The sequence below is a fragment of the Trachypithecus francoisi genome, unplaced genomic scaffold (genome assembly GCF_009764315.1).
Source record: "Trachypithecus francoisi isolate TF-2019V2 unplaced genomic scaffold, Tfra_2.0 Lachesis_group19, whole genome shotgun sequence".
Classification (NCBI taxonomy): domain Eukaryota; kingdom Metazoa; phylum Chordata; class Mammalia; order Primates; family Cercopithecidae; genus Trachypithecus; species Trachypithecus francoisi.
Genome location: NW_022681464.1, coordinates 41,886,537 through 41,898,903, shown reverse-complemented (window position 1 = coordinate 41,898,903; position 12,367 = coordinate 41,886,537). Strand labels below are relative to the sequence as shown.

General features: G+C 44.1%; 1 protein-coding gene across 1 annotated transcript in view; it reads left to right on the top strand.

Annotated features, from left to right (window-relative positions):
• The window catches only part of LAMA1 (laminin subunit alpha 1), a 176,895-nt gene that overhangs the window by 51,314 nt on the left and 113,214 nt on the right, over positions 1–12,367 (top strand). The window lies entirely within an intron of this gene.

Genomic DNA, 12,367 nt, shown 5'->3' with positions numbered 1-12,367 from the left:
AATGGGGGCTTGACACCTCGTTTCTTGCCTTCAACACAAGGACAGGAGAGAGAAAAAAACACTAGACATCAGCAGGGGGAGCCAGATGGGACAGGGCACTCGAGGCTGCTGTGGGAGCCATTTTAACCATTTTTAAGTGTGCAGTTCGGTGACATTAAGTACATTGTGCAACCATCACCACCATCCATCCCCAGAACTTTTTCATCTTCCCAAACGGAAACTCTTTACCCCTTAAACACCAACTCCACGTTCCTCTCTTCCCCCAGCCCTGGGTAGCCTCCATTCACCTTTTGTCTATGAATTGGATTACTCTGGGTAATCAAGCTTACATAAGTGGAATCATACTCTATTTGTCCTTTTGTCTGGCTTATTTCACTTAGCATATGTAATGTCCTCAAAGTTTATCTATGTTGCAGCATGTATTACAATGTCCTTTCTTTTTAAGACTGAATAATATTCCATTGTATGCATAGACCGCACTTTGTTCAGCCATCCATCCATTGATGGACACTTGGGCTGTTTCCACCTTTTAGCTATTGTGAATAATGCTGCTGTGAACATTGGTGTGTATGTGTGTTTGAGTCCCTGCTTTCCATTCTTCTGGATATATACCTGGAAGAGGAATTTCTGCATCATATTGTAATTCTATGTTTAATTTTTTGAGGAACCACTGTACTGTTTTCTATAGTACCCGCACCATTTTACATTCCCACTGCATCTTTTAAAAAAATAAACAAAAGCCTTACTATCTATTATGTGTCCTACATATTTGGATATTCTCTTTTAAAAATAAGCTTTAAGTATGATGATTTGTCAGTTAGATACTCAATGAAGTTAGATGTGTCTAAAGAGAAAGGAGGATCTTCAAGTAGAATATAGACCAAAGATCCATATAAAAAGTGAAATTTTACACACACACACGAAATAATACTTTCTCATCTCTCTAGTGCTGAAACTATCAACGATTCAGCTAGATTTAGTGCCCGAAGGAAAGAACACATAATTATTGTTTCTGGGTGTTGTAAATGTATAACTAAAAGGTTAATGTTTAATGGAGTTCATTAAGTACGCATTTGCACAGCTTTTCTAGGCAGTATCACCTGTTGGATTTTCGAGGCTTAATGATTAAGGGCCCCTTTTACTGTCATTGGGTGTGATACCCGTGTGTTTTCTCATAATAAGGCATGAAAAGGAGGGATGCAAGCTGTAAGCTCTTCACCATTGCTCCATCAACTGGGGCAAAAACAGGTCAATGTGAGGACTAGGAGAAGAAGAGATGAAAAGAAGTTGAGTTTTCAGCCAGAAATTCTCTGGGGCTGAGGCAAGAGGGGGGAAGTGTGGGCTTTGGGGCCGTGTGGGAGAGAACTCTGTACTCTTCCTACAGTGGAGAGAGGGATCTGATCAGAGCTGGAAGGCCCTGCTTGGCCTCTTTGTGTTTTCCTTCTCACTCACGTTTTGACCTTTCAGAAAACCCTGTCAGACCCATTCTTTTCTCTCTGCCCTGGTCTCTTGGTGTTTACAGTCAGCACCACCATCTCTCATGATTTCCAGGCACCAACATCCAATTCTGTGACTTTCAGCCCTGGTGACCCCGTGGCTCCTTGGTTTCAGGTCCTGGGATGGTCTAAGGGTTTTACCACAGTGCACAAAGATCTGCGTGATGGCCCATGGCCCTGACCAGGCCCCCGCTGGCTCTCTCCTGCTGTCTCTGCACTCCTTCCTCTGTGCTCCGCCCTCAGGGTTCCACTCTGTCCTTCTTCACCTTCGCTCCAGTTACCTGGACATCTCCCATCTGGCTTCAGAGGTAACTTCAGGGAAGCCTTCCCTGACTATCTGCCTTCTCCAAACTTAATGGGCCTTCCGCCAACACCCAGAGTCTCTCATAGCCTCCGCCCTTCTCCCTGGTGACTTGGTCAGCCTCTGGCTTTCCCACCAGGGCATTGGGTCACATAGACCTTCCATCTGCTGCCATATTTGTGGCACCTGGCGTAGTCCCTGTGACAAAGCAGATGCTCAGTTAATGATGACTGGACAAAGCTTCAGTGAAAAATTGTCAGTGGGCGTCCCTTGTCCCCAGTCTCCTGTGTCCATGTGGAGTGCTCCTTTGCTCACCCCTCCCCCACCTCTCCTCAAGGGAGGAGCAGCCATTGTCCTCACTTGGGGACAGCTGACTCTCTTCCCCAGGGCATGTGTGCGCTCTTCTTTTCCTGTGCAGGCTGTTCTCAGATGCACGGGTTCTGGCCCACAGGACAGAGCTTCTGGGGTGGATCCACAAGCATCCACTCAGGCTGGGACGCAGGAGCGAGTGTGTTGAGCAGGCTTCTGCTGCGCCCATCTACACCATATCCTCCAGTTTGCTTTTTTCTGGAATATTGCAAACTGCTTTTTCCAATCTTCATGACAGATTTCTGAGCCTACTTCCACAGCCAGAAGAGGAAGGAAGGGTTGCCACTCATTGCCACCACCGTCCCGACATGAACACATGGAGAACTGCATTTTGGAGAAAAGCCTAGTGTGATTTCAAAGGCTAAGATACTCCTAGGTGAAAACTCAGTAGTTCCGGCCAAGGGAATGGTTAGGAGTTGGGGAATAGAAAAGGTGCTTTTTGGATGTGTCAGATCTGAGAATGGCCTATAACTGCATTTCACAAGTGGGTTTATATCATTCTAGGGGCACTTGGCTGTCACGTGGATCTTACAAGGTGGGGAAAATAAATGAAGATCCCCACAAAGAGCATTTGGTGACATGTCTGGCTGTGGTTTTGAGGTAGTTCCAGCTAATTTTCCACAAATTTAGCAAAATCGCCAAGAACACTTGGTCAGCTTGAGCAATAGGAACAATTATAGGGAGAAATACATCGAGACTAGGAATGGAAACCAACCTCTTACTTGTCTGTTCTGTTTCTTAGATAAAGCGGTTCAGCACCTTTTGCGGGGGATGAGGGACAGGCAGGGTCTTGCTCTGTCACCCAGGCTGGAGTGCAGCGGCACCGTCACGGCTCACCGCAGCCTTGACTCCCCAGGCTCAGGTGATCCTCCCACTTCAGCCTCTCCGTGACTGGGACTATAGGCGTGCACCACCATGCCTGGATGATTTTTTTTTTTTGTAGTTTTTGCAGAGATGAGGCTTTGTCGTGTTGCCCAGGCTAGTCTCAAATTCCTGGGCTCAAGCAGTCTGCCCACCTTGGCCTCCCAAAGTGCTGGGATTACAGGCGTGAGCCGCCACCCCCAGCCTGCATGCTTTTTTAAAACAACAATTCTATTAGTCACCCTCAAATGGAAATGGTGGCACCTGGACCGTGGGTCAGCTTGCAGGTGGGCTGCTTCTGAAATCGCTTTTCTAACTGATAGAAAACAAAACTGCTTCTGATGGGTGTTCGAAGTATTCCTTTCCTATCTCCAGATTACTATCATGGGTTACTATTTACGTTTTAAATGGGCTCGTATCTCTGTGCCCCTCTATTTGTCAGCAATCGTCGTTCTTACTTTGACTTTTCTTCAACGTCCTCTTTAAGTATCTCAGCATAGTTCTGAAGGGAGCATTCCTGGATTGTCCTGTCCGAGACATGAATTTTAAGAATTTTAAGGAAAGAAATCTGCTTGATCTAAATTTATCACTATTGGCAGCTTGTCCCTCCTCCCCTAATCAAAACAAAAAGCCAAAAGAAAATGAGGAAAAAAGAGAAAAGTTACTGGACAAGGACATGTTTTGTTTTGTTTTAATTTTGGGACATGTTTATTTTGCACATCTAATGGCAGCACCAAATTTAAAGAGAAACAAGTCACGTTTTATTCTAAAATGTTCTTCTCATTTACGAAGCTGGGTTTTTTTGGTCATTAATTGAGTATACTGCTCCTAAAATGAGGAGATAACAGTGAAAACTGCCAACTGAAATATACCATAAATATAACATAATATATAAATATAACATAAATATATACAACATATAAACATATATATTTATATTTATATAACATAAATATAACATAAACTGAAATATGACATTTCAAGTAATTGCTCTGAGAACTGTGTTTAAAATGTGTATCGCAGGCATCCTTCCTTCCCTCTCAGCTCCCGAGCGTCTCTGGTTTTCCTAGTTTTTGATGTCACTTCACGTGCTGATCGATTGACTGAAGTGCTTTGGTGACTGACACACTGTAAAACTGGAAGTGAGCCATATCTGCGTTAGTCATTAGGCTCCTATTAAATAACTGCTTCTTTATTCATGAGTAGTAAGTATTAATTCAAATGGTCATTTTGCATTTCATTCTCTAATAATTTCATGAGGCATAAGGCTTAGCACAAAAGCACCACTTTCACAGGGATAATTGAGCAATATGATTTATCAAACGTACTTAACTGTTCATCTAAATCTCTTTTGTCTGGGAAGAGTTCATTTCCTTCATGCAAGGGGGAAAACATTCATTTTCTCTTCATTCACTGTTCGGTTACCACCATGGAGGCAGGTAGGTTCTTCTATGGAGAATTTTCAGAGGGGAGTCGTGCCTGGTATTGAACCCTGTAGATTTCCTGAGAGCCTGTGGAGAACAGCTGCACTTTCTGTGGAGAGGAGCGGCTTCACTTCTCTCTGCACATGGGAAGTTGACCTCTGATGCTGGAAAATTCAGTTATCTGTATTTTTTAGACATCTGTGCCTGAGATGGATTTTATATATTTAAGTTAAGATTGAGGCCCACATGAACATTCCTGTCTGGATTCCTTTTTAGAAAGTGGCGTTTGATGTGTGCCTACTTTATTTATGTGACACTGTTTATGTGCATTCCAGTGATCATTAACAAAGGCTACTTGGTGGAAAATCGTGATGAAAGTGGATTTAAAAATGGCTGTATCAGCTGCAGGTTTAGCAAGACTATATTGACTCTGAGTCTAGTGAGAACCCCTGCATCATCAGTTTGTGTTCAGCCAACCTTAAATCCAGAGAAAAGGCAGTTTAGTCAACCATGCAAAAAAAGGGCAAAAGAAATATTGTGCATTTTATTGGGACAAGGGTTTAATATTCTATATACCGGCCAGGCACAGTGGCTCATGCCTGTAATCCCAGCACTTTAGGAGGCCAAGGCGGGTGGATCACCTGAGGTCAGGAGTTCGAGACCATCCTGGCCAACATGATGAAACCCCATCTCTACTAAAAATACAAACATTAGCTGGGCATGGTGGTGTGCACCTGTAATGCCAGCTACTCAGGAGGCTGAGGCAGGAGAATCGCTTGAACCCAGGAGGCAGAGATTGCAGTGAGCCAAGATTGCACCACTGCACTCCAGCCTGGGCGACAAGAGAGAAACTTTGTCTCAAAAAGAAAAAAAAGTTCTACATACTAACAGAAAATCCTTCAGTTTTCCTACATTATGTGTAAGACCAGTTTGTCAACACATGGTTGGTGAATTGGGCCTGTATTAATCAGCTTGGACTGCTGTAACAAGTAGCACCGACTGGGCAGCTCAAGCAAGAGACACTGACGTCCTCACAGTTCTGGAGGCTGAAGTGTAAGGTAAAGGTGTCAGCAGAGTCGGTTTCTTCTGGCTCCTAGTGGCTTCTCCTCCCTGAATCCTCACAGGGTCTTCCCTCTGTACTGTCCATGTCCTAATCTGCTTTTCTTATGACACCAGAAATGTTGACATAGGGCCCACTGCAATGACCTCATTTAACTTAATCACCTCGTTAAAGACCCTGTCACCGGATCCAGCCATGTTCTCAGCTACTGGAAGTTAGAACTTCAATGTATGCCTTTTGGGGGAAACAGTTCAGCCTATAACGGAGCAAAATGAAGACAAGTTGTTGTATTTAGAGTCTTTATAGCCCCCGTTTCCTCTTTATCAGACTCAGCACCCTCAGGACCCCTAGTTTGTGTCCTGGTCTCCAGTTTGGGGACCTTGAGGGCTATTGAGAGATTGTGGGAACAATGGCCAACATCCTAAGGAAGGCTTTGATCAAGATAAAAGTTAACTAACTCCTCCCTTGAAAGTTCGTCCTGAAGTTTTTCACTATGATTGTTTTTCCGTTTGGTATCATTTTCTAACATATGACTAAGCTCTCAGAATAAAAGCTGGCAAAAGGTTGATAAAATACTGACACATGGTATTGAAATAATTCTGGGCTGGGTGCGGTGGTTCACATCTGTAATCACGGCACTTTGGGAGGCCAAGGTGAGTGGATCACTTTAGCCCAAGAGTTCAAGACCAGCCTGGACAATGTAGTGAGATCCCATGACTACGAAGAAAATTTTAAAAAATTAGCCAGGCATCATGTGGCTTGTCTGCGGTTCCAGTGATTTGGCGGGCTGAGGTGGGAGAATCTCTTGAGCCCAGGAGGTCAAGGCTGTAGAGAGCTGTGACCATGCTACTGCACTCCAGCCTGGGTGATAGAGTAAGATCTTATATCAAAAAAAAAAAGGAACAGAGAGAGAGAAAGAAAGAATGAGAGAAAGAGAAAGAGAAGGAAGAAAGGAAGGAAGGAAGGAAAAGGAAGGAAAGAAGGAAGGAAAGAAAGGAATGACAGTGGTAGAAGTAAAAGGGTGGAAAAACTGGATTAGAACTTACCAGTTGTCTCAGCCTGGGATTTCTTTCCTTTTCTTTGCAATATCTAGAAGTAGTGCGGCATAGTGCTTAAGAGTACAAACTGCCTGGGTTCAAGCCCTGCTGTATACAGTTCAGCATCTGTAAGATACTGGGAAGATTACCTAACCTTTCTGTGCCCCAATTTCCTCATCTGTAATGGGGGGAAATGACAGTACTTACTTCGTGAGAAGAATGTTGTAAGAATTCAAAGAGTTGTTGAGGCATGGTACCTCATGTCTTTAATCCCAGCACTTTGAGAGGCATGGATCATTTGAGGTCAGGAGTTTGAGACCAGCCTGGCCAACATGGTAAAACCCCATCTGTACTAAAAATGCAAAAATTAGCTGGACGTGGCGGCGTGCACCTGTAATCCCAGCTACTCCGGAGGCTGAGGCAGGAGAACCACTTGAACCCAGGCGTCGGAGGTTGCAGTGAGCTGAGATCACGCCACTGTACTCCAGTCTGGGCGACAGGGCGAGACACTGTCTCAAAAAAAAAAAAAAATTCAAATCATTAATAATTCTAATGAAGCACATGGCATTGGCACTGGCCACAGAAAGTGCTTCATGGCATTAGAAGTCATTAATTTTTGTTTCTTGCACACTCTCCTTCGTCTTCCCCAACTCAGCAGAATATCTGGAAGAGTTGCCACTGTACTTAACACATGAACCTGGTCTCCAAGTGAATGTAGGAATCTTTTTGTTTGTTTGTTTCCTGGCATTACAAAAACAAAAGTTCAGTCACCCTATGTGTGTGTGAACATTTGGGGGCAGGCAGTACGCAGGGTGGCTGAAGGGCTCTGGAGTTGACACCACTTGGTTTCTTTGGGGACCTGCAACTCAGTAGTTTGTTCCTTGACCTCTCTTTTCTTCAGTTTCCAAATGTGTAAAATGGGCACAAAAACAATAATGGGTTGTTTGGGATGATGATACATGTGTAAAGCTCTTAACATGCACGTGGTAAACTTGTTAGTTCTTTCCATTTTCAAATGTGAAACTGGAAGACAGAAAGTAATTCTGTTTCAGATGTCTTTGTAAATGACCTTGCCTTCTCTCCCTCCCAAATGGGCTGCCTGATCATCCTGGCTCATGTGGCGCCTCTGCTTTGTGAAGTCGAGTTTCACATGTGCAGCAGTAATGAATGATCACAGCCCACATATTCATAGAGTTCAACTTTTATGATGCAAACATTTACAAAAAAATTGGACAGTGTTGAGTAGCTATGAGAATGTTCTCCCTTGTCCTCCTTGTCAAAGCCCCTGAACACATTATTTCACTTCTTTTTTTTTTTTTTTTTTTTTTGAGACAGAGTCTCACTCTGTCACCCAGGCTGGAGTGCAGTGGCGCAAGCTTCCACTCACTGCAAGCTGCCACTCAACTGCAAGCTCCACTCACTGCAAGCTTCCACTCACTGCAAGCTTCCACTCACTGCAAGCTTCCACTCAACTGCAAGCTCCACTCACTGCAAGCTTCCACTCACTGCAAGCTTCCACTCATTGCAAGCTTCCACTCAACTGCAAGCTCCACTCACTGCAAGCTCCACTCACTGCAAGCTTCCACTCAACTGCAAGCTCCACTCACTGCAAGCTCCGCCTCCCGGGTTCACGCCATTCTCCTGCCTCAGCCTCCCGAGTAGCTGGGAGTACAGGCACCTGCCATCACGCCCAGCTAATTTTTTGTATTTTTAGTAGAGATGGGGCTTCACCGTATTAGCTAGGATGGTCTCGATCTCCTGACCTCAAGATCCGCCCGCCTCGGCCTCCCAAAGTGCTGGGATTACAGGCGCGAGCCACCGCGCCCGGCCCTTATTTCACTTCTAAATGTGCTTTAGAAACGGCAGTTGTCTTTGAAAGGAAAGCAGCACAAGCACAGAGATAGCCAAAACATCCGACTCCCTGAAATCACTTGCACACTGAAGTCCACTGGAGAACGTTCCTGGCAGGTGGAAAGAGTTACTATAATGAGATAGAATTATTAGTCCCTATTGATTTTATGGAATTCCAGAATCAGGGAAAAGAAAAGCAAAGAAATAAAACCCAAGAAAACCCAGGCAATGAGACTCAGTAAATTAACAACTTACTTCCCAAAACATACACATGTAGGTGTATGTGTGTGTACGTGGGTGAATTTTTTTTTTTTTTTTTTTTTTTTTTGAGATGGAGTCTCGCTGTGTCACCCAGACTGGGAGTGCAGTGGTGCGATCTTGGCTCACTGCAACCTCTGCCTCCCAGGTTCAAGCAATTCTCTGGCCTTGGCCTCCCAAGTAGCTGGGATTACAGGCATGCACCACTACACCCAGCTAATATTTGTATTTTTTTAGTAGAGATGGGGTTTCACCATGTTGGCCAGGCTGGTCTCGAACTCCTGACGTCGATTGATCTGCCCACCTCGGCCTCCCAAAGTGCTGAGATTATAGGCGTGAGCCACTGCACCTGGCCTAAATTTTTATATATACATATATATATATTTACACACACACACACACAGCTGACCCTTGAATAACTTGAGGGTTGGGGTGCCAACTCCCAATGCAGTCAAAAGATCCATGAATAACATTTGACTTCCCTAAAATACTTAACTACTAATAGCCTACTATTGACTTGAAGCCTTGCTGGTAACATAAACAGCTAACACATATTTTATGTGTTGTATGTATTGTATTATGTATTATGTATGTATTTATGTGTTGTATGTTTATGGTATATTCTTACAATAAAGTAAGCTAGAGAAAAGAAATTGTTATTAAAATGGTAAGGAAGAGACAATATTGTATTTACTATTATTAAGTGGACGTGGATCCATCAAGGTCCTCATCCCTGTCATCTTCACATGGAGTAGGGTGAGGAGGAGGAGGAAGAGGGGTTGGTTTTGCTGTCTCAGGGGTGGCAGAAGCACACAAAAAAGTTCGTTTATAAGTGGACCTATGTTGTTTAAACCCGTATTGTTCAAGGGTCAGCTGTAGACACGTATGTTTAGAGGTACATTTACACACATGTATTGCATATCTATTTTACAAATTAAAAGTGCTGCAGTTTGGTTTTTTAAAAAATCATCTGTATCCATCTGGGTTAAAGGAAGTCTGGAGTCAGTAGTTTACACGGAGAAAGGCATGTTTTGGTTATTGTTGCTTGCTACCGCGACCTGAGTTAGTAATCTAAGTTTACTCTCAGAAAAGTGAGTGCTTGCTAAGGCTGAATAACTAAAACAGGGGTGTGATATTTTTACTACGTTCTTCACAGTTCAGAAAACGTTTAGAGTTCTCTATTCAATTCCTGGGAGCTGCATTTTAAAATAAGGTTATGTCCAGAGCCTTATGACAAGGCAAGGATGTCCTGTTAAATGATGAATGTTTTCAGGAAATCAGAATATTAAGGAGAAAAACGAGAGATTCTGGAGGTGATATATGATAGCTATGTTCAGATACTTGAAGGACAGTTACATGAAAGTGTAGATACTTGAAGGACAGTTACAGAAAGATCTTTTCTGCCGCTCCAGCATGTAGAATGTTATGGGGGAGCTTGAATCAATGTAAAAGAAGATTCTCTGGCCAGGCACAGTGGCTCAAGGCTATAATCCAAGCACTTTGGGAGGTCGAGGTGGGTGGACCACTTGAGCCCAGGTGTTTGAGACCAGCCTGGGCAATGTAGCAAGACCCTGTCCCGCAAAAAAATACAACAGTTAGCCAGGTGTGGTAGTGCGTGTCACTCTGGAGGCTGAGGTGGGAGGATCACTTGAGCCCAGGAGGTTGGGACTGCAGTGAGCTGATATCGTGCCACTGCACTCCAGCAGCCTGGGCAACAGAGTCAGACCTTGTCTCAAAAAAAAAAAAAAAAAAAATCCTTTAATGAAGGAGTTGTCTTAAAACAAAAGGACTGTCTTAGGAGCTAATGAATTTCCTGTCACTGGAAGTACTTGGAGAAGGCCTGGGGTTTTTGGAGAGATAATTCCTTCTCAGTGCTAGATTTTGGGCTAGATATCTACCAGGGTCCCTTCCAAATCCAGGATTTGTCTGCCTAGTCTCCTCCTGCTGATAATAGTCATCTACATTCATTTTTCTCCCCAGTTTGTTTCCTCATTACTCTGACTTTTAATTTTTTTCCATTAATAGACATTTTTGGAATGGTTTTGCATTTATAGAAAAATGAGCAGAAAGTACAAAGTTGCATACTCCTCACTCTCTCCCTCCTCTCCAGTTTCTCCCACTATTACCATCTTTCATTCGAACGGTGCATTTGTCATCACTGATGAGACAATATTGATGCATTATTATTGTTGAGTGTATAGTTTACATGAGGGTTCCCTCTTGGTATTGTACATTCTGTGTGTTTAGACAAATGTGTAATGACATGTTCCCACCATTAAAGTATCATACAGGGTGGTTTCACTGCCCTAAACATCTCCTGTGCTCCACCTATTCATCTCCTTCCCTCCCTCTGAGACGCAGGTAGCCACTGATCATTTTGCTGTCTTCATCATTTTGCCTTTGTCACAATGTCATACAGTTGGAATCATACAGTGTGGAGCCTTTTCAGATTGGCTTCTTTCACTTAGTAATATGTATGTATGTATGTATGTATGTATTTATTTATTTATTTATTATTTTTGAGATGGAATCTTGCTCTGTCACCCGGGCTGGAGTGCAGTGGCACGATCTCAGCTCACTGCAACCTCCGCCTCCCGGGTTCAAGCGATTCTCCTGCCTCAGCCTCCCGAGTAGCTGGACTACAGGCATGCACCACCATGCCCAGATAATTTTTTTGTATTTTTAGTAGAGACGGGGTTTCACCATGTTAGCCAGGATGGTCTCGATCTCCTGACCTCATGATCCATCTGCCTCAGCCTCCCAAAGTGCTAGGATTACAGGTTTGAGCCTCCACGCCCAGCCTATTTATTTATTTTCTGAAACAGAGTTTCTCTCTTGTTGCTCAGGCTGGAGTGCAATGGTTCAATCTCAACCCACTGCAACCTCTGCTTCCCAGGTTCAAGCGGTTCTCCTGCCTCAGCCTCAAAAGTAGCTGGGATTACATGCATGCGCCTCCACGGCTGGCTGATTTTTTTGTATTTAGTAGAGATGTGGTTTCACCGTGTTGGTCAGGCTAGTCTCAAATTCCTGACCTCAGCTGATCTGTCTGCCACGGCCTCCCCAAGTGCTGGGATTACAGGCGTGAGCCACGGTGCCTAGCCTTTCTTTCTTTTTTTTTTTTTGAGACAGAGTCTCACTCTGTAGCCCAAGCTGGGGTGCAGTGGCACAAGCTCAGCTCCCCATAACCTCTGCCTCTGGGGTTCAAGTGATTCTCATGGCTCAGCCTCCTGAGTAGCAGGGACTATAGGCACGTGCCACCACACCCACCTAATTGTTTTGTATTTTAGTAGAGACGGGGTTTTACCACGTTGCTCTGGGTGGTCTCAAACTCCTGAGCTCAGGAGATCCACCAGCCTTGGCCTCCCAAAGGGCTGGAATTACAGGCATGAGCCACTGAACCCGGCCAGTAATATGCATTCAAGGTTTCTTCATGTCTTTTTGTGGGTTGAGAATTCGTTCTTTTTATCTTAATATTCCATGGTCTGGATGCACCATAGCATGTGTTTCTGTTTACCCGTTAGAGGACATCTTGGTTGCTTCCAAGTTTTGGCAATGGTGGTGCAGGTTTTTGTGAGGACCTAAGTTTTCAGTTCATTTGGGTAAATCCCCAGGAGCATGACTGCTGAGTATGGTGAGCATTTTTACTACTGAGGATGGCGAGCATGTTTAGTTTTGTAAGAAACTGCCAAACTATCTTCCAAAGAGGATGT